The sequence below is a fragment of the Suricata suricatta genome, chromosome 7, assembly GCF_006229205.1.
Source record: "Suricata suricatta isolate VVHF042 chromosome 7, meerkat_22Aug2017_6uvM2_HiC, whole genome shotgun sequence".
In the NCBI taxonomy this organism is placed as follows: Eukaryota; Metazoa; Chordata; class Mammalia; order Carnivora; family Herpestidae; genus Suricata; species Suricata suricatta.
In genome coordinates this window covers 63,817,939-63,826,358 of record NC_043706.1, presented here as the reverse complement: position 1 = coordinate 63,826,358, position 8,420 = coordinate 63,817,939, and the positions used below count along the sequence as shown (strand labels likewise).

The following is an 8,420-nucleotide window of genomic DNA, read 5'->3' as shown; positions in this document are numbered from 1 at the left end:
AACGTGAGATCTGACCTGAGCCAAAGTCAGAGGCTTAACCAACAGAGCCACCCAGGCGCCCCTGCCCCCCTTCTTCCTATAAAAGCTTTCCCATTGAGCAGCTCCTCTGAGTTCCTTTCTATCCTCTAAGACGGGATGCTGCCTAATTCATGGAGCATTAAATAAACCCAATTAGATCTTCAAATTTACTCAGGAGGATTTTGGTTATTAACAACAGTATTGATTTAACTGAATAAATTGAAGATCCCAACTGAGATTTCCTCCTTCTGTTTTATGATACTTTCCTAGTCATGCTCTGTGGACAAATAAAATAAGAAAATACCTGACAATGTTACATAATTATAGATACTAAATTCCCAAAACTGCAATATGCAAAAGCAGGAATCTAAGTTCTTTCTTGCATGATAAATCTCCACAGAAGAAAAAGAAAAATCCTAGTAGGAATGAGATCCTGCCCATCCTGTCTGGGGAAGAGTCATTGGGCCACAGCAGGAGAATTGGATTGATTCTTTGTGAGCCCTTCCCCATTCCTTACCTCCGGTAAGACGGCTTGGTTGCTCCTCCTAGAGGGTCCTTAAATAGGCCCACCCAAATTGTTTCCTGGTAATACTAGGTGTTCATGCATTGTTAGACAAATTCAAACAACTCCTCAGGAAATTTCCAGTGGCAAGGGAACAATATTGTGGACATTATTATTTTCTAAGTAGTCATGATAATTCTCCCAATTACAAAGGAACATTTGTCAAATGTCTGTGCTCAATGGTTAAAATGTGAAAGGCTTCCATAATTTAGAAAATTCTAAACTTTAGAGAAAACTTGAGCTATTGGCATCAACAGTTAGCTGTTGTTCTCTCTGAAGTGCCACAGGTAAGTGTTAGGAAGACTGAGGCAATGGAGTGATGGGATTAGGGTGTTTCCTGAGATTTTGATCCCTTGCTATTTGAAGTTCACTTTTTGTTTACTGTAAGCCAGCTTTGATTTTGCACAGAAAATTATAGAACTATAATTATCATATGTACAATCTGACTCTGCCCTTTCCAGTGACAGAAATAGGATTAGAAACTGGGTGGCAGGAGGAAGGGCTGCTCAAATGATTTGTATCCCAGAAACTGGATTTGACATTTGACACGGGGATTTTGAAGAATAAAGGAGAGATTATTTTTTTAATTTTGCTGTGTGTGTGTGTGTAAGTAGCATCTTTGGTTTCTATTATGGTTATAAGCAGTGAGGATTAGCAATTCTTGATGAAGAGAAGTAGAAAATTCTGGAAACAGCACACTCTCTCATTTCAACTATGGGAGCCTGATTCTCTGCATTTCTATCTCCTGACAAAGCACACTGTCACCTGAAATTGCCACTGAGTTTTCTTGCTAAAATCAAATATCTGTCCCTAAGCACTGCATCTGGGTGGTTAGATACAGGAGTTACTCTAAGAAGGTAAGAATCCTCCCTTTGGAGCACAGAATGGTATGAAAACACACAGCAAAAGAAGACAAGAGATTGGATAATTCAAAGGTTAATTAATTAAAAAAAAAAAAAAAAAGAAAGGAGGGGCACTTGGGTGGCTCAGTCCGTTAAGCATCAGACTCTCTTGACTCTCTTGGTTTCTGCTGATGTCATGATCTCATCAGGGTTCCTGAGTTTCCGGCTCTGTGCTGACAACTCAGAGCCTGCTTGGGATTCTCTTTCTCTGCCCCCCCCCCCCCCCCCCCGTGTCTGTCTCTCAAACAAATAAATAAACTTTAAAAAATAAAAGAAAAAGAAAAGGAAACAGATGGGTTTGGGGAGGGGGGGTCACATGCACTGTTTGTTGAAAACCTAGTGGTAATGGTAATGTGGGAATAGTCAGGATTAATCTTTAAAGACCTGCATAGACTCTTGGTTCTGCTCCTGTCTGTTGTGTAAATCTTAGACAATCACCTTGATCTTCTAGACCTTATTTCCCTGGTATTTAAAATGGGGGAACAATAGGACCAACCTCAGGAATTTTTGAGGCCTCTTACCATATAATGATTTTTTAAAAATCCTTCAAAGTTTGAATGATTTTTGTGGGCTTTACCTGGGTTTCCGTGATGATGCCACAGATCCTGTATCAATGGAACATGTGTTTCTGTTCATTTCATTAATGCCAGGAGTCCACACCGAGAGAAATCAGGTTCTAGGTAAAGTCGGGAACAATTTTGAAAAGGATTTAGAAAAGGAAAGAGAGAGCATTGATAAGGATGGAAGGTGGAAGACTTGCCTTATAGTTTTTTGATCAGAGAAAAACAAGACCAAGTGCAGCCCTAGATGTTAGCACCTTACAAACCAAGCGAATCACCTGCTGCGCACCCCAGTTTAGGACTTAAGGCGTTGTGTTTAGTGAGAGGGAGTGGAGTGGGGGACGAGGATGGAGAAAGAATAGAACTGTGGCAGCAGGCCTCCTGGGTGGCTCAGTTGGTTAAGCATCTGACTTCGGTTCAGGGCATGATCTCGTAGTTTGTGAGTTCAAGCCCCGCATTGGGCTCTGTGCTGATAGCACAGAGCCAGCTTTGGATTCTGTCTGTCTGTTTGTCTCTCTCACTCTCTCTGCCCCTCCCCACCTCAAAAATAAATTAAAAAAAAAAAAAGAACTGTGGCAGCAGAGGACAAAATTAATGAAGAAAACATAGAAAATAAATCAGGCTTTGTCCTCTGTGAAGGTGAAATGCTCCCCACGGACCCCATGGGCTCTGCCTCCCCGGGAGATTGTTGCTTTTCCTCCAGAGCACTGCGGCTGTGCTGGGCAGAGCCAGACAACTGCTGAGCTCAATCTGAGACACCCTCGACCCTGTGTGACATCTTTTCCCTGAGGTGCCCAGAAATCACCTATTTTGAGAAGGAAAGACATGGCGGGCCTGTTAATACCAGACTAAAACACGTCCCACTTCGTGTCCATACTCGTTTTCTCTGGGGCCCTCGACCCGCTAGCCCTCTAGAAGGTGAAGGACCTGATCGTTGTGTCTCTGAATCACCAATGCTAAGGACACTGCGAGGGCCATACTGGGTGGATTGATGTGGGTAGATGACATCAGTAGTCATTCCTGGTGTTAAAGAACAAAAAATTCAACTGAGGACCTTTGAAGATCTAATTGGCTTTATTAAACAACTCATCAACTGGGCAGCATCCCACCTGGCAAGTTGAGGGGGGCTCTGAGGCGTTGTACTAAATGGGAAGTTTGTATAGGAAGGAGGGTGGGATAAGAATATTATTAGTGAAAGAAAAGAAAGAATTATTCCAGGCAAGGTCACTTTCCCTCAAGGGAAAGGGCAGGGAGGGGTCTTGTTAGTCCAATTCTCTCATCTTCCACAGAGGGATACTGTTACTTCATTGGTGCTGATCAGAGAACTCCTGACTGACCTCGGGGAGGTCGCAACTGCAGTTAGGTTACATATTAAGCCCCAGTTTGGTGACTTGGCTTAAGTGACACCAATTGGAGGCTGTGGTTTTCTTTTTAAGAGCTGGAACACCAGAGTGTTCACTAGGCTTTTTTTTTTTTTTTTTTAGTTCTTTTAACTGGAAAGTCAGCATACAAGTTACTATTGATTACAGCACCTGGTCTCACATAGGGTTTTTTTTTTCCCTTATGTATAAAAGTAGCAAACAGTGAGGCTCCAAATCTATTTACTTTTGGTTTACAAGTAGACTAGGCAATGCAAATTCAAATATTCCCATCATCCTCAAACCCAGATTAAAACGTATTTTGTGTGTCTTACTAAGATCTCACCGACCAGCCTGCTTTTAGTCTCTAATGTTAAAGAGTAATTTCAGGGGCGCCTGGGTGGCTCAGTCGGTTAAGCAGCCGGCTTCGGCTCAGGTCATGATCTCACAGTTCGTGGGTTTGAGCCCCGCGTGGGGCTCTGTGCTGACAGCTCAGAGCCTGGAGCCTGTTTCAGTTTCTGTGTCTCCCTCTCTCGCTGACTCTCCCCTGCTCGTGCTGTCTCTCTCTGTCTCTCAAAAATAAATAAAAAACAGAAAAAAAATGTTTTAAAGAAAAAAAAGAGTAATTCCAAATCAAAAGAAAGTTGAGGACAGTGTGGTCAAAGTCTACCCTTACTGGCTTTATAAAGGATGAGCCTTTTATAAATTGGTAACAATTATAAATGTAAATGCACCCCCACAGCCATTTTTCATAGTGTGTATCATCTACCATAGACATAGAAAAACGCCCAAAACTTTTCCCATTTTTCTGAAGAGTTAAAGGATTTCTGCTGTTAATACTAGCTTAAAATATTTAAATGAGGTTTTCACACTTCTAAGAAAAACCTAGACTGGAGATAGCTATAATAATCCACATATTCCTAAAAATGAGCACTGCCTTTGGAGTTCAAATTAATTTCCCAATTAGAGAGAAAGGCACAGCCAAGGCAGCCGCCGTGGTTTTCAATCTTTGGGTGTTAATTCTCTGCTCTCGAGGGCAGCCGGGAGCACTCCCGGAAACAGCCGTGGCAGCCGGGCCAGCGCGGCCCGGGCCTTCTCCGGGGGCTGATTGAGCTTCTCTCTCCGCATTCAGTGGACAATTACAGCCGGGTTCCAAGCACTGACTGAGAAATTAACAGTCTCTAGAGTAATGAGGGAAATTATCAAGGCCACTTGGCCCCGGGATTGAGAGCCTGGAGTGGTAGGGCCTGCAGGGGAATTTTTTTTTTTTTTTTTTTTTTTTTTTTTGCCTTTGCCAGATGTCCAGGCTGTTCACGCTCTGGAGGGCTATCTTCATCCGCGCTTGGAGGATGGAGATGATTCTGAGACCCTTCCCCCAAAACAAATCCGTATACACCTGTTTTCCTGCTTTCCTCCAGGTCTTCTCATAACAAGAGGGCTGGCTTCTTTAGGAGTGTCAGAAAGGAATGATCTAAGACCACTTTCTGAACTGTCGGCAGATGATCTGTGTTGTATAACCCAGGGGAAGCTAGAGATTTGGAAAACTTGTGCCGGGCTTTCTCCTCACCCTGTAGGGGTGTTAAAAATAGCAGTGGAATTATAAAGAGGTATCTCAATCCTCCAGGAGAAAGCGGCTATCCATAAATGCAGCGTGGTTTATACTTACAGAGCCAGGCCAGACAGTGGCTCTTTCATTCCAGCAAAGTGTCATCCAGCTGCTTCCCTAACACAGAATTCACAGTTAGGGGGAAAAGATAGGACCAGCAAGAAAAAGAGAAAAATAGGGTAGAAAAAAAGAAAGCTAAACTAAAGGAATCGTTTTCATTTTCCTTTGCTATATTCAAAAAGTGCGCCTAGCAGACGGAGAAACATGAAGATAGAAAGTAATTAGTCTTGCCTTGCTCTCCCTCCTTTTAAGTTAGCCAGTGAGGGGCTTCCTTCCACAGATTTTTCCATTCTCATACACATGTATAGGACTTAACACTGGCAAACCTGAAAGTAGAAGGTAGGGAAAAGAGAAAACCCCCTATTCACAGCCCTCTTAACCAGAGACAACCACTGTCTGTTTCCAGCACTTTCATACTAGAGAGGAAAAAGAGACTCGATAGAGGAAGAAAAATGAAAGCAGATGAAAGGGGAAGAAAAGATGGTAAACATTTACATCAAGATTAACATTATTAAGTGTTGAAAGCTTCTAGCCTATCTCAGAAAGCCAAGTACCTTCCTCTCTCCCAAGAGCCTATTGAAACAATGGAAGGTAAAAACTAAGGAATTATGTCTATTTGCATTTAAGAGTGATCTATAATTCCTAACTCCTGTGACTGATACTATTTGCATTTCTAAATTGGAAACTCTTGCTTCCCTAACAACCTGGAGTTCAAGCCTGCCCACAAAGTTCCACCAAAGTGAAGTGATTGTGAGAGTTCTTGGCAACAGAGGCAGGAGGGCATGAGTTCAGAAGTGTGGGCAGAGACTTGAAAAATAGCGACCATTTTTTTATGCTCTAATGTCTTTAGAATTACTTGGGGGAGCTGGTTAAATGGGCACATGTCCAAACCCCTCCCCAGAGATTGTTATCCAGTGGATCTTGAGGTTAGGCAAGGCCCCCAAATTTGCATTGTTAGCCTATATCCTGGATAATACGAATGCATATCAGTCATAGACCTCACTTTCAAAAACAAAGCATGACACTAAAATTTAGCAGTCACTTAGGTAGGAGGAAAAAATATTTTTAAGTGAAACAGAGTTCAACAGACTTTTGGCTACAGGACTTTTCAGAGCCTTTACTAGGGTAATGGCCACTGTCAATATCCTGGTGGATAGTATGCTGAGTTTCTCAAACTTATTTCACCAAGAAGGACTTTTTCTCCCCCAAAGAACATCTCTGCATTAATGTTCTGTGGAACATACTTAGCATTGCCAGTTTATTTGAGAATTACTTCCTTCTTGCTTTCTGTCTTATGTAACCACTGAGAGGGTTTTTTCTTCTTGGATACTGCAGTAATAAAATCTAAGAAAAATCAAGAACATTCTCCTTAATTTGTTTTCATAAATCTATCATTCTCTAACCTATCCAAAAACTGGAAATAATAAAACCGATTACACTGCCAGACCCTTTTGTGAAGATTAAATGAGACAGCATTTGTAAAGCACTTGGGCCTCGGTCAATAAATGTTCATTTACACATAACAAAGGCTTATCTCTTTGTAAATCATTTACTGGAAAGAGTTGGATGCTACTGTAAAGACTTTACTTTAGTGATTGAATTTTCATTTCTGTTAGGTCTGGATATCCAAAGGAAACCCAGATGGGAAAGTATACTTGGGTTTTGCATATGTAAATCATTAGAATGTATCCCACAGAACTGTACCCCTTTCCCTATTATGATAATACTTAAGTTGTTTAAAAATGTAAACAACTTTTCATGTTTAATAGTCTATATTTTTATAAGTAAACTAGAAAAAGTTTACTACACTAACAATGTAAATAAAACTGTAACTAAAATTCATTCCCATGTGCGAACCAATACTGATTATTTACGTTTACACATAGGGTGGTTTACTTCTTGGGGTAACTGCCCAGTGTTTTTACTTCTAACAGTAAAAGTCTGCTAGGATTTCATGGGGCTTATAAAATCCATTGCGGAGGAAGGGAATTGCTTCCCACCTCCCCACCAAACGAAGTGAGAAATAGTCAAGATGTCATCAAAAGATATTTTTAAACTGCATTTTGGAATAATTTTAGATTTACAGAAAATTTGCTAAGACAGTACAGAGAGGTTCCATATTCTCTCAAGAAAAGATTTATTTTAAAAAATAACCTAAGTACAGGGGTGCCTGGCTGGCTTAGTCAGAAGAGTATGCAACTCTTGACCTCAGGGTCATAAGTTCCAGCCCCACATTGAGTAGAGATTACTAGAAAATACACAAATAGAGGTAAAAGAAAAATAACCCAGCACTTGCTTCTGGGTGAACATCAGAGATGCACACATTCAGGAGACGGTTACCCGGGGTGCCCTTCACTCTAACTCCCAGGAGTGTGGGTATGTAACATAGTACGGAGTAGGCTGGCTGAACACATTGGTGGCAGCTGGCCTTGACCTATAGATGACACTATCGACCAGCATAGTATGCCTCGATGAAAGGAATCAACACTTCGAAAGAATCTAGGTAGGAGACATTCTGGTTTCTTTCCATTCTTCCATAAACGAAACTTGTGGCCTTTTGTCATGTCTACTGGGCACTGACTTAAACCATCTCTGCAAATATGACAGGCGTCAAATCACATGTCTACCTTCCTTGACGGATTCTAGCACTGTAGCTTTATTTTAAAACTTTAATTAAATTTAGAGTTTAAAAAGTTTTGAACTCTATTTTTATGTATTTTAGTAATTTCTACGCCCACCGTAGGTCTCGAACTCATAATCCCAAGATCAAGAGTTCCATGCTCTTACGACTGAGCCAGCCAGGCTCCCCTAGATAAAATGTTTTTAATTTTAATATAAATAATGTTTTCTTTACCGCATTTAGCCCCATACGAAACACATTCTTGTAGGTGAGGTTGTCTGGTATCAACTTCTTCCATCAGCATGACCTTTTTTGCCTAAGCACATTACTCTCATTAAACTGAATCTAGCAATAACCATTATTTATAGAACATTGAATTAGAAAATAAGTTATTTTTTCCATGTTAACTCTGTAGTTACTTAATGTAGGCGATTGCACTAGATAATCTGAGTGGTGGAGGGAGGAAAAGAATTTGCTTTGCTACTTTGAGTAATTTTTAAAATTTCTCTTTGTCTCAGGGCGCCTGGGTGGCTCAGTCGGTTAACCTTCCGACTTCTGCTCAGGTCATGATCTCACAGGTTGTGAGTTTGAGCCCCACGTCGGGCTCTGTGCTGACAGCTTGCTCAGAGCCTGGAGCCTGCTTCAGATTCTGTGTCTCCTTCTCTCTCTGACCTTCCCCCTGCTCGTGCTCTGTCTCTTTCTCTCTCTCAAAAAATAAACTAAAAAAATTTTTT

At 41.2% G+C, this 8,420-nt stretch overlaps 1 long non-coding RNA gene across 1 annotated transcript in view; it reads right to left on the bottom strand.

Moving 5' to 3' along the window:
- Positions 1 to 2,140, bottom strand: part of LOC115297084 — a 20,272-nt gene extending 18,132 nt beyond the window's left edge. The window contains exon 1 of the long non-coding RNA XR_003911259.1: positions 2,060 to 2,140. This is a non-coding gene — a long non-coding RNA (uncharacterized LOC115297084). The remainder of the gene's footprint in view (positions 1 to 2,059) is intronic.
- Between the last annotated feature and the right edge of the window lie 6,280 nt (positions 2,141 to 8,420).